Raw genomic sequence first — 12,671 nt, forward strand, 5'->3', positions numbered from 1 at the left:
TTAAGGAGAATGTAGCTGCTGAAATGCTCAGGAGGGCTAGACACCAACTTATATTTGCATTCACAGTGTTTACAAAGCAGAAACTGGATAACAAAAATGTTCTATGGAGCATAATATGTCTTCAGTGATGTGTCCAGCATTTAAGGTCTTTAATTTAAGCTAAGATGACTTTAGCTAGATAAAGTCTAGCTAGATAGACTCTAGCTCAACCAATAGAAAAGTTTTTCCTGTGGGCATTTCAGAGTACGTGCCTATGATCCATTTTATGGTGATGATCAGGCTGCAGACTAGTAAAGGTCTCTTTTGGCTTTAAAATATCTGACTCCTTTTCATCGCTTTCAAGGAGTTCAGGAATTAGCTGCAGATTTGAGATGATTAGGAGGACTGCAGCATATTTAGAATTTTTCACTTTAAGTAAGTATTTCTCAGTTTGCAAGATAGGATGAGTGGGGCTAAAAGGTTTGTGATAAAAAGCAGTCTTGAGTCATGCATCTCCTAGAGTCTGGAAGTACGGAAAACACCATAGATAGAAATGGTTCTGATGGACAGATTAAGTGATGAAGAAGGAGAATGGGAGGAGACTAAACAGATAGAATTATTTTCTTCACCTGTGTAGGATGAGTGAGTTTTGGATACTAGGATTTGCATATTGAAGAGATTCCTGGGGAAAAGGAAGACTCTTCCTCTCTCTTGAAGTAAAAAATTGCTCTGAGCATGATTTCTTTCTTCCCCTCACTTGAAGGAGGTGGTGTTTGGTATTTGTTCTGTTGTGTAGATGATAATTTGTCTTCTTGACTTTGGCCTGGAACATTTAAAGGATGAAGGTTTGGTGTCTCAAAAACACACTCTGATTGTTCCTTGTGGGTATCTTCTGAATATGACAGATTTATTTAGAAAGACTATTTTACTTTCTGCTTTTAACCCTTGCTTCAGTTTCTAACCTGTGAATCTTTTAATTCCCTTTTTCCTTTCCTGGTATGAAACATTGGGGTAAACTTTCAACAGGTGCAGATTGGAATCGGTTTTCTCCAAAGTGACATATAATTACCCCAGTGAAGGACTGGGACTATTATTCATAAATTTAGTGTGGTCATTACTCAGTTTCTTAGGTTACATCTTCTCCACTTCAGAGTTGCAAATACTGTACGATGTATAACATTTCTGCAGTCGAGCTCTACGTATTCCTAAATATAATATATAACCCAGTTCAGTCAACTTCAGGATCCATTTTCGAAGAACTTTAAAAACTCAAATAGCAAACAGTTTATTATCTTCTTTTTTCCCTCTCCATTGCCACTCACATTCCGTATTCCATTTATCTAGCAGGACAAAAAGGAAATATTCTAGAGCACACTGTACCTCCTCTCAGTTTCACTATAGGCTTGCACAAGACCTTCCCCTCTCAGTGACTGTATGAACTTCCTTTGCTGGCATACAGACCATCAGAAATGTGCCCACATGATTGGTAATGCTCAGTGCCATGCAGAATGGTTGCAGCTGGCACTTTTTGGGTGGCTTGTGATATGTCTGAGGAAATTGTATATGGCTTTTATGTTTGGGAATGGAGTTTGAAAGTGCAATCAGGTAGTTTTGCTACAGGTAACACAACAAGGTTCTGGGGAGACCTTATAGCACCTTCCAGTACCTGAAAGGGCTACAAGGAAGGTGGGGGGGGGCTTTTTACAAGGGCCTGTAGTGACAGGACAAGGGGTAACGGGGTTAAATTGAAAGAGGGGAGATTTAGATTTTAGGGATGTCAGGAAGAAGTTCTTCCCGGAGAGGGTGGTGAGGCACTGGGACAGGTTGCCCAGAGAAGCTGCGGATGCCCCATCCCTGGAAGTGTCCAAGGCCAGGCTGGATGAGGCTTTGAGCAACATGGTCTAGTGGAAGGTGTCCCTGCCCATGGCAGGGGGGTTGGAACTGGATGGTCTTTAAGGTCCTTTCCAACCCAAACCATTCTGTGATTTTATGACAAAGGAGCCTTTCAACTTTTTGATACAGACTGACAGATATCTGCCTAATTATTCCCTTCTGAAAGTGAGATTGCTGATGTCAGTTCCCTGCAGGCCTGTCTCCCATCTTGACTGGCCCTTTTTTGGCACCCTCACTCAAGAGGCAATGATTGCAGAAATAATTTCTGATTGAACTCAGTGCAGACCTATTCTCTCTTTCATGTCTGAAACATAGTAAAAAGTTGTCTTTTACTAGTGGCTGCAAATAGTTCTTACAGCACAAGAAAGTGAGCTGAATTCCATGGGCTCCTGGACAGAAGGTCACATCTTGACCCCACTGAAGTGAGCAAGTCCTTCACAGAATCACAGAACAGTTGACGTTGGGATTTAGACCTGCAGGTCATCTTGTCCAACCTCACTGCATAAGCAGGGCCACCTAGAGACAGTTGTCCAGAACCACGTCCAGATGGCTTTTGAATATCTCCAAGGAAGGAGACTCTACAACCTCTCTGTGCAACCTGTGCCTGTGCTCAGTCACCCTCATGCTTAAAAAAGTGTTTCATGATGTTCAGACAAAACCTCCTATTTCAGTTTGTGCTCATTGCCTCTGGTCCTGTCGCTGGCTACCACTGAAAAGAGCCTGGCTCCATCCTCTTTGCACCCTCCCTTCAAGTATTTATATGCATTAAGGTCCCCCAAGCCTTCTCTTCTCTATGCTAAGTAGTCCCAGCCTTTCCTCACAGGAGAGGTGTTTCAGTACCTTAGTTGTATTTTCAGCCTTTTGCTGCACTGACTCCAGTATGTCCAATTTGCCTCAATCCACCTCAATCCACCTTTCACGTCAGTAGTGTTAGACTTTGGCCCTATTGCATTAGTTGCCTGAGAGACTTGACAAGGCTTCACTGTGATGGAAGTAGAACAAGCTGGGTTTATTGCCCTTGTTATATAAAATATAGTATTGATTCTATGCTCAAGAGTTGAGGCTCCACTGAATCTCAGTTCTTAATAATTCATATAAGCCACAATGGAAAGGTGAGTTGATGGTTTTCTTTTTTCTTTCTATTTCCTTTTCTTTTTTTTTGGTTGGATGCTTAGTGATGATTGGAAACTTGCTGCCCCTGCTCAACCTCATCTGGAGAAAAGCAAAGAATGCTTCTGCAAGATGTCAAGTTGACACCTTCCTGAGCTTAAAATTCAAACAAGTTAAACAAGCAAACAGATAAATATCATCTTTTTAAAGCTTTAGATCAAAGTTAAACACTTGTGGAGATTTCTGAGGCTCTCTTTTCAGAGTACTAAAATGTCATTTTTTGGTAAAGCAGACAGAACTGGTCCAATTCTCTGCACCACATCAAAAGATGCATTTCTGAGCAGTCAGGCATTGTGCAGTACTGCAAAACTTAATCACCTCTTGCTTTACACTTGATTAAGTACATTACTCTTGGATCATAGAGTTCACAAGACACTGGAACATCAGGGCTGTCTTCTGTATAGCCATCACCTGCACAGAAACCTTCACACTGAGACAAGAAAATGCAGGGAAAATGTCAGGTAGTTAAAGTGACCGGTCTTGTTGAGGCACCATATTACTTCTTTAAATGACACTATAATCAGCATTTAAAAATAAAGTGCATGGAAGCCCATAGAGGTCTGAGAAAAACCTCAAGACAAATTAGACTAATTGATTTGCATAATCTTATTGGCCCCTTTCCACTACAAGAGCAAATTTTCAGTGGATGTAAGTTGGCTTAGATTCACTCCAGTCCAAGTCCCTCAGTTTCCCTATAGCAGAAATTTCAGGCTGCAGAAAAACCTGTGAAGACTGTGCAGTTTTACAGGCTGTAATAGTAGAACATTAGATGTTAATTCTTTTTTTTAATATGAGACTCTTTAAGGGAAGGAAGGCTGTTCATGTGCCATAGGTTGCTGTAGCATTTGCAGTTGAGAGATTTCGTACTGTGAGAAATAAAATGTGCAGACATGGCATCTAATTTGGGAGCCTCTAGTTTTGGGTGCCCAGCTAGATATTCCTTTTCACTCCACTTTGCTGATCTCAATCTTTTAATCTCTATTTTCTTTTAACTGTAAAATGGAAATAACTATTTTCCATTTCACTTCTATGATCTGAAATAACTCACTGAATTTTGAAAAAAGTTTTGATATCACTGACTAGAAGGTTCTGTTCAAAACAGTAGAGGAAACTAACAGTCAGGGAAAACAAATGCCACTCAGTAAAAATTTAGGGATTCCTGCACTTACTGGAGATGTAGCAGGAGTGAGAGGGCTGAAATTGGGGCTCCCAGATGTAGTATGGATTATTTCAGAGAAGTTGTATTTGCTGGAGTTTCTTTTCAAAAACTGTACTGCCTTTTTTTTTTTTCCCACCCCTTGTTTATTTGAAAGAGCATGAAAAGTTTTCAGGAATTTGGAAATTTTACTGGAATGGAAATTCTAACTTTTGACCAGCTTCCCAGACGAAGCCAAGCAAGCCTATTTCTGTTCTGTTCTCTCTTGTTCTATTTTCCTCTTCTATTGTCTATGCCGCTGAAATACTTGAGTGCCTTCCAGAAGCACATCAACTGACATAACTAGCATTTGTTACATGAAAGTCTATTCTCCTTCTCTTCCCAGTGGGAAGATTATATAAGATGTTTTGTCTTAGTGAAGTTTTTGATTGATTTAAATTTTCCTCCCCATTTCCGCATTTCCTCTGCTCTGTGTTTTGGTGTTGCAGTCAGTAACAAGAGCAGGTTTTTGAGTTGAAGGTTTTCAAGCCCCTGTACGGTTTACCCTGTGTTATTGCTGTCCTGGTATGTAAGACCCCCCTTCCTCAATTTTTATACTTTTTTACCCTTTTATTAAGGTCAAAGTTATTTATGTTGCCATGCAACTCTTAACAGTGGGTTATTTTTGCTTCAGCCCTGCAGGGATGTCATGGTTCTTTCCATATCATGCCTGTGCAATTTGATGGGTGTGGGAAAGCTGTGTTGGAGATGGATAGGTGGCAACTGTGAAATCAGAGATTAGCAGCTACTGGAGTTTTTATTTTTCCTTTATGTCCTTGTGCTATGGTTTGGGCTTCCAGTTTATGCGGGTGCTCCCCATGATCATTGCTTCATATCAGAACCTTGAACAAATAAAGCAAGATACCTGGGAAGGGACTGCAGAGCTGAACAGCAGGAGCAAACAGTGGCTCAGACAACAGAAACACAACATTTCTCACTGAGCAAACAGACACTCTGCAGTCAAACTGACCTCTCCTTGTCTCAGAGAGCAGCACGTCAACCTCGTGAATTTAAACTCCACTCACTAGGAGAACCAGTGACTGTCCTGGCATTGCCAGGGTATCCACAGACACATGGCTCCAGTTTAAAAAGGCAAATTGAAACACGCCACATTAATTCCTTCTACTTACACGGATGTTTGAAGATGTAAATGCACAATTGGTCTGGATGCTGTCATGTCCTGTGATGCTGTTAGTCTCTTTGATGGAGAGCTCCACATGATAACTCCACATGTTATCTTCCCTTGCTGAGTTAAATCCCAAAATTTAGTAGCAAGTGTTAGGGAAACCTGCTGTGCTCTCTGGATTCCCACATGCTCGGCTGCGGTGACATGTTTTTGATGTGAGAAACCAAGTTCATTCTTGGCACTGTGAGTAAGTGCTTTTTCCACTGAGGTTGGTAGAAAGAGCTGCACATTCACTCTTATCCTGTGACAGTCTAAGAACATGAAGTTGTTACCTACTTATGCGAGGCTGCTGTTTTGAAAGCGGTGCATGTGTTTCCATGCGGAGGCTCACCGGCAGGAGTGACAGGAGGGCCCTTGCTGTTACAGGCAGGGCTAAGGGATGGCAGGTGGGAAGATGGCAAACAGGTATGCTTTCTCACCTTGGGGCACTCCTTCAGGGGCTTGACAAACTCAGTCAATATCCCAGCGAGATTTACAAAATTCTGACAAGCAAGAGGGTTTTTGAAAAATAAAGTTATTTATTTTTAGTGAGGCAGATGATCAAGAAGGTTTTTTTACTGATACGTGTCCCTAAATCATCCATTTATTCAACTCCTTCCACTGCCTTCTAGACACATGGCTAAGAAACTGGAACTGGGATAGGAAACACGAGGGGGACATTTCATTTTAATGGCATGGAGGCGATACATTAATAACACATTTGCAGTAGGGGAGGTGGGTCTTTCCAAGCTAGTGGAATTTGAAAGAAATTATATAGACATTGCTGCTTAAGGAGTTGAAATTTTGCATGTTAGACATAAAGTACGGATGACTTTTATGACAACAAAGTAGCTAGACTTACAGCTTTCCTTGCTTAATTTACACAACATCAGATTCACAGCAGACAGGGACTCCAAGCTGTCAGGAGCAATAAACATGAGGCGCTCTGAGCAGACACAAGTGCCCAGGTGACCTTCTCCTTAGTGTCTGAAAGAAAAGGAGATGTGAATGTAAGCATCGTGGGCTGATTAAAAACAACACCCAGTGTCACATTTATATAAAGAGGTGCACATCAACACCTTTCCCTGATATGTTTGTGAATTTGTTAAGTTTTGTAATGCCAAAGGAAAGAGAGCTGTATCTTTGTTTACATTCAGTCAAGAAATTCTGAGCCTAGAGGTGATGTTAAATTCTACCAGTTGGAAAGCGTACATGGACCTGGCTAGTGCAGAATATTGCTTTGTACTCATGGATTTATGAACAAAACAGGTAAAGATAAATCACAGAACTGCTTTGGTGAGGCTACAAGATTTTGTAGTGGGTATCTCAGCCTTTGCCTCTGGCATATCCCCTCTGCTGTTCTGTCAAGCACTGTTGGTGTCAACATGTTTTTAATTTTTCCATTCATTATTTCCATTCTTCATTGCTGGTGCAGCACCCTTACCCTCACATTCCCTTCCCTTCATCTCCTGAAGGGGATCTTGGGTCTTCTTGAGTCCTCTTGTTTAACACAATCAGTCTGGGTCTACATCATAATCTTCTTCCTGCCAAATATAGCTGAAATCCCTATTTTATCTGTCACTGTAGCTCGAAATATTCATATAGGGCTGATTTCCATATGATGACCTCCTCTGTAACACAACCACAGGTTCTACTCCCTATTCTAGTCTGCCGAGCATGTCATCATTTCTCCGAATGGTTTCCCATTCACGAGAACATCAAACTCAATTTTCTCCTCTCATCTGCATGGCCCTGGCCAAGATCAAACCTTCTCATACAGCTGTTCACCTGGATCTGGCCTCATCCCCTCTGCCATGACAATCTCTTTGAGACGTTTAGCCATGTCTCTGACAGATCCATCTCTTTCACTCACTTCAGAAAGAATCCGGTTTCGGAGCTTGTCCTTGAGGCTATCACCTCTCCGAGTTCTCGCAGGGGCTGAAAAGCTGCCCCTTGTCACACTATCTACAGTAATGTGTTACGTGACTTTTAAACCTGTGTTTATTACACAGAGGGCTGCATTTACACTGAAAAGTTTTTAGGACTCCACAAGGAAAAATGTTTAGAAAACCACCTGAAATGGTGAGATTTGTCTGCTGCATTTCTGTTTTGTCAGGTATTTTGCCTCATCTGCCTTTAAGAGCACGCATGGCAGTGCCACTCTAGAGACAGCCTTATCTGCTTTGCTTACCGAGAACAGTTTGGTATGAAATGTTCCTTTGAAAACGGATATCCTAGCTGGCCCCTTCCCAACCCTTGCCTGCATGTTTGGTGTATGTAAGGAGGGAGGAATCCAGCCTGGAGTCCACACAGAGGTCTCGAAAATGAGACTGTCTGTGGGATAGATGAAGGAAAGCCTCTCACTGACAAAAGGGAACAGACAATACTGACTCGCTGTGGAAGAGGAAATGAGGTCTAGTTCATACTTTTTGAAACCTCTGAGTACCTAACAGAAAATTTGTTAATACTGGTGTCAAACATTGCTGTTTGTCTCACTATATAACTCACCTGGAACTCAGCTGTTGGTGTAAGTATGCATTAACACTGGAGTTTAAGGCTTGACTAGGATTATGGAGTGGCAGCTCCCAGGTACTTTCTGAAAGGAAACAAGTTCTTGTGTTAACTTTGCACCGAGAAGATGGTAGATGCCTTTTTCCTTGAGTTTCATGATGAATTATTTGCTTCGTTGCATGAAGCTTCTGTTACACTGTTGTATGATGATGTAAGTTAAGGATTCCATTTTTAGAGAACTGCTGGGTGTTGGTTGGAAATCTTGCAATCTGAAATGTCCCCCAGTAGGTATTTCCAGAGGAAGTCACCTTCTGAGTGCAGCCAAAGTACTGCTAAAGGTTATTGTGCAGTGTTATTTGTGCATCATAGGAACAGGTAGGGACAGAGTACTAAAAGGGGATTTATTTGCTTGAAATTCCCAACTATTGTCAGCGCTTATCTCTTTCTTGGCTTTTGATATAGCCCTGCAAGTTCTTGGGTCAGGTACTTGGAGCAGGCTCATGGAAATGCCTGTAAAGGTAGACAGATGCGCTACATGTGCTGTGGAGAGCTAAAGCACCGTTGCAAAGAGCTGCTAGAGACTATTTGTACACAGGAACCAAATAATTCATATTCCCTGCTCTCTAATCAAAGGCCATTCTTGGCTGGGGGAGATCCCTACAACAACATTCTTGCCTCCCCCTGAGAGAAGGAAGCCAGTGATTATTCTGTTACCCTTCATTATCATTCAGTGTGGTATAAACTGGCCAGGACTTGAACTCTCAAGTGCCCAGGAGGGCCAGTGCATGAATATACCTTGTGTCAGCAGAGGCCATTTCAAATAATACAGATGATGACAGATTGATGTTGGTAGCTCATTAGGCAAAGCACTGACCGAGACATCAAACTCCTTTCAGCAAGAATATGGCTGGACTGTTTGCTGTTGTGCATTAATGGAGAGACGCATTTTTCTCCTTTGATTTCTCCTGCTTCCTGCTTCCCATGTTTGCATCAGACAGTGCCGGCTATCAGATCTGTCAGCATGTTTGACTTTCCTAATGCGAACAGCTGTGCCAGAAGAACCAAGGTGTAAAGCTAAACCCAGTCTGTAGATACAGTAGATATGAACATTTCAACAAAAGCCCTGTGTCCACAAGCCTCCAGTGGCACATGGATTTTAATATAACACTTGGCTTCTAGCTCGTCCAGATCCAACAGCACAATCTTCCCGCCCATGCCTGAAAAGATAGAGAACAGGTTTCTGAAACAGTGTAAGGTGTATTTAGATTGCTGTCTCCTTGATATTTTAACTCCTGCTCCTGTGGATTATACTTTCACGCTTTTGGGGCGTGCCTTAACCCATGTGGTTAAGCTGGTAGCCTGTGGGCCAGATCTGGCCTCCTGCCTCTTCCTGAAGAAGACGGGGAGTTTTCCAAGCAGCAAACACTGCCACAGTTCTCTCCCTACCTGTCACAGTCCAACAGAGGAAGCCAGGGGACTTCTGCTGTCATCGCCTTCCTCCCCAGGGACCTGTCTGGGGAGGAATACAGAGTGCACTGGGCAACTCGCTGCAGAGAAGAGAGGGGAGGCCAAGATTCAGTGCGGGGAGGAATCCCCAGACCATATTCGGTGCTTGTGCCCAGCAAGGATACAATACAGGGTAGTGTGGGGTCTAAGGAAGGGCAAATATGTCAGAGGCTGGTTGTCCAGTGTGACACCCAAGAAGAAGGGCTGGAGCTAGTGCCAGAAAAAAGAGTCCACAGCTGCTGAGAAGAACCACAGGGATGAGAGGGACACCCAAAGGAAGAAATCACAGCAAGGAGAGGAGGAGGGGAGTAATCAGCAGCTGAAAAGGTTGCAGGGTGAGGATGGGTGCTACAATAACAGGGACTCTGATGGCTGCCTGCTGCAAACAGCTCATTAGCCCCTGTGCACACCAGACTGCCGATCCAGCCTCATTGCACTGCATTATCTCTGGAGGTTCTTTGCAGCCGTGCAGTTCTGTGGCTTTGTGATTCAATAAGTAATCTTACAATACAGTGGTTACTTTATCCCCAAAGCCGATATTATACTCGGTGCTTTTCATACCCAAAATGGTTTTACAAACTATATGGGTAATCATCCCTTGGAGGTAGGAAGAGATAAACATTGCATTTATACAAAATGCAATCCTGGAATAAACACCACTGCCATTCTGGTATGGTAAATGTCACAAATGGACCTGATTGCTATGGTACAAAAATGCTCTTTTAAAGTCAATATGCATTTTTCCCTGTTTACTGTAGCTTGCTCTGCTGTTAGGTTCTTGTCTTTCTGCTGTGGTCTAACGTATACCCCTAGAGTAAATTGCAAGACCAGTGATGAACTGCTTTAAATAGAACTGCCTTTAAATAAAGTCAATGAGAAATGACAATATGGAGCAGGAGCAGCCTGTCAGACGTTTCCTACATCTTGGTGTTGTGCTGGACATGTTAAATGGGGAGATCAGAGTTAACATTTCATCTAATGTTACTAATCTGATGATTCACATACCTTTTATTGATTTTGTTTGAATTGAGTTTGTAACTGTTAGTTTGGTCTTAATTTATATAACCAGTGGCCAAATGCACTGTTTTCTTAGTAATTCTTGCATTACAGAGAGCTAGATGCAATGACAGTAACTGCGCCTGGCAGTCTACCATCTGGGTACATGCTAATAAAATAATCATCTGCATAATTTTGGAAGTCATTGCAGATACTGGGGGAAAAAATGTATTGGGTTTGATCTGAAAATTGCAGGCAGCCCAGTAGAATAATAATGATACAAATAATTTCCCCTAAAATCCTGGAATGGTCTCTGGTGGGATTTGTTTTACATGCATCATGAAGCTGCCTATGTTAACTTTGCTTTGATATCAAAGGTAAATAGAGGGTGAATGATTAAATCATTTCTATTCAGTTTTACTGAAAGTAAAATTTAAGACAGTATAAAATGAGCAATTTCTACTTTGTACTATGACAGTAATGAGGGGGGAAAACCTTTTTTCTTCCATTGCTAAGTAATAAACTATTAGGGCCTACAGATCTTGGTCACAATTGGGTCCCACAGTTTGCTCTCCAAGGAATATATGTTCTTTGGCTTCTTCTGCATTCTGAAATCAACTGTAACTTACCCCAAAGCTGCCCCCAAATAAGTCCAGAAAAAACGTAATAATTCCTTAAGAAGTATGTCTGTGTGAAAAGACATCTATGGCTCCAACACACTACCACCGTACTTTGTTCAGGGGTGAATAAAGTACCTTATTCCTTCCCTTATTCCAGTCCAAAGGCCCTTTCTGCATCTGGAGCTGAACACAAAACATCTTGTTTTAGGGCAGGATTGCCCACACGTTACGTTATTTGTGAAACAGCTATTTCTGTATTCAGCTCCCACTCTGTCTCCATCCAGTTTACCTTTACCAAAAACACTGGAGAGGGTGCAACAGTGCCTGTGGAAAAACCATTGGAGCAACGAGCCAGACTGGTTGGTGTCTTGGGTAGAGCAGAGAGGGGAACTGGAGTTCTGATATTTATGAGCTCAGATGCCACAAATTGAAACTTCCCAGTAACTGAAGTCTGTGAAAAGAACTGTGGGAAAAATAGGAAAGCCCAATAAATTCCACTGAAACTAATCAGGTTGGAACAGCCAGCATGGAGGTTTGTAGATATTTTTAAAAACTTTTCTCACTTACTGGCTAGGTTTATAGTCTGTCCCCTCAGACTAGGGACAAAGTGGGATAGTTAACGCTAAAGATTGTGCTCAGGCTTTTGGGTGATGGACATTTAAACAGAGAGCTTGAGCTGGGAAACCAGTTTAGCCAAGTTTGAAGGGACTAGGGAATGGAAAACTACCAAGAGCAAAAGAGATACCATGACAGTGTTAAACCGACTTGCAGAATACTACAGGAAGCTTGTGGTAGGAGAGAGAGAAATGGATGAACAGGGTCTCCTTGAGCAGAAGTTCAAGTTTGCTTTGTAAAAAAGGTCAAAAAAAGTGACATGAAATAAGAGCAGAAAGATGTCCATGTTTTTGAAGAGAAGCTATTAGGGCAGAACTTGAGCCTACAAACAAAAAATGCTTTGGAGTAGCTAGGAAACAGAGGAGGCACTGTGTTTGGGCACTAAGTACATTTTACCTGCAGCCAAACTCTCTCGGCGCTTGTAATTTCCAGTGTTCAGAAAACCTGGAAAAACTGCACCAGTGACATGTCCCAGAGGGGCTTATTCTGGACGCACTGTACCTTCAGTGAGATGGTGAACGTGCTGGGTCAAAATTAAGGAGATGGTGCTGGTAACAGGTGTTAAGCCCTGGGCTCAGGGACTGCCAGTGCCAAGTGTTTTGCTGCCACTGCTCCGTGCCTGCAGACCGATTGCCAGGATCCATGCCTAATGCTTCCCAACCGCGGCAAACTCGGGGCAACCTGGCAGATGTCCATCAAAGGTACTCAACCACATCTCTGACGCTGTGACAGGTCGGGGAAACGGGGCAGGCGTGGAGAATGGAGCGGGCTCGGTTCCCGTGTCTGCCCCTAAGGCATCGGTTGACGTTACCGATCGGTTGATGTAGCTGCTAGCTGCCGTGGAAAGGGGAGGTCCCGTCCCTTGTTCCTAGCCACAGGCTCTCACCCTTCCCTGGCATTCCTCCGTCGTTCATCTGACCATGCTGTGAGGTGATGCAGGGAGCTATGCCAGCAGAAAATGAATCATTCATTATGGTAAGGTTAGCTCTTTGGCAGATTAACTCCATGAGTTGGGTTAACA

Source organism: Eurypyga helias, unplaced genomic scaffold, assembly GCF_000690775.1.
Source record: "Eurypyga helias isolate BGI_N326 unplaced genomic scaffold, ASM69077v1 scaffold6017, whole genome shotgun sequence".
Taxonomy (NCBI): Eukaryota; Metazoa; Chordata; class Aves; order Eurypygiformes; family Eurypygidae; genus Eurypyga; species Eurypyga helias.